Source organism: Haliaeetus leucocephalus, unplaced genomic scaffold (genome assembly GCF_000737465.1).
Source record: "Haliaeetus leucocephalus isolate CR32 unplaced genomic scaffold, Haliaeetus_leucocephalus-4.0 Scaffold403, whole genome shotgun sequence".
NCBI classification, from domain to species: domain Eukaryota; kingdom Metazoa; phylum Chordata; class Aves; order Accipitriformes; family Accipitridae; genus Haliaeetus; species Haliaeetus leucocephalus.
In genome coordinates this window covers 16,488-17,845 of record NW_010972839.1, presented here as the reverse complement: position 1 = coordinate 17,845, position 1,358 = coordinate 16,488, and the positions used below count along the sequence as shown (strand labels likewise).

General features: G+C 59.8%; 1 protein-coding gene across 1 annotated transcript in view; it reads left to right on the top strand.

Annotated features, from left to right (window-relative positions):
- The window catches only part of LOC104835806 (latrophilin-1-like), a gene marked incomplete at its 3' end in the record, with an annotated part of 19,714 nt that overhangs the window by 2,094 nt on the left and 16,262 nt on the right, over positions 1-1,358 (top strand). The gene's annotated exons all lie outside the window — the stretch shown is intronic.

Here is a 1,358-nt window from a genome sequence, read left to right as displayed (position 1 = left end):
GGCCCCAGCTGTGCCGCAGGGCATTGTGGGAGCCCCCAGGTAGAGGTGGGGGGGGCACTGCCAGGGACTTCTGTGGCCCCACCCGTATGTGGGGGCTGCCAAGTCCTCCCCTCCCCCTAGATTTGGGGGTGCAGCCTCCCTCTCCCCATCTGGGGGGGTATGGGCCTCAGTGCTCCCCCCTCTTTGGGGTCCTCAAACCCTGTGTGTGTCCCCCAAAATTGGGGTCTGACCCCCATGTCCCCCCATTTGTGGAGATCCTTCTGCCGTGTCCCCCTGACTTGGGGTTTGGCCCCTGTGTCCCCTTGGTTTGGGGGCGCTGTGACCCCCAGGGCCCCCCATGGGGCTCTCTCCCTCCCTCCCCCCACTTAGGGGGCCCATTTGGGGGCTCCGTCCCCTGTGTCACCCCCTGGGGGGGTCCGTCCCCGCGGAGGGGTCGGTCCCATCTCTCCCCAGGCGCCGTCGCGGGACCCCCACCCCCACTCCCCCCTCCTCACCCCCCCTTTGCTTTGCAGCCGCCGCTGAAGCCGCCGGAGGGAGAGCGCCGGAGCCCCCGGCACTGGGACACGTGGCACCGGGACACATGGGGACGGCGCCTGGCACACACTAAGCACATGCTGGGCATGCTCACGCACGCTAAGCACATGCTGAGCACACCCCTACATGCCAAATACACACCTGGTGCAAGCTAGTGTGTACCAAGGAAGCCTTGCACATGCTAAGCACACCATATGTGCTAAATACATGCCTGGTGCAAGCTGGTGTGTATTAAGCTCACCTGCACACACTAAGTACATGCTAAACACACAGTACATGCTAAATGCACGCCTTTTGTAAGCCGGTGTGTGCTAATTAAGCCCCACACATGCTAAGCAAGCCTGTATATGCTAAAGACATGCCTGGCGCAAGCTGGCGTGTACTAAGCAGAGCCCTGTACGTGCTAAGCACATGCTAAGTGCATGCCTGGTGCAAGTCAGCACATGCTAAGCACACCAGCACGCTACTTGAGTGCCTGGGGTACACTTCTACATGCTAAACATGTTTGTTGAGAACTAGCACATTAAGTACAAGCGCACATACATGCCTGGCACATGCCAGTACATGCTAAACACATCTGCAGCACACCTGTACATGCCAAAGACATGCTAGGCATGTTAGCACATGCTAAGCGTGTGCCTGTGTACATGGAGGTGGTGTCTTGCGCTTGCTGGCACACAGTGAAGATGCCTAGCGCATGCTAAGCACACGCCTGGCACATACTAATCCACATGAAGCATGCCCAGTGTACATGCTAAGCACACGCCTGCTGTGTGCTGGCCCATCCCGCCCCCCCCACGCCAAGCACACGCCTGAACACGCCC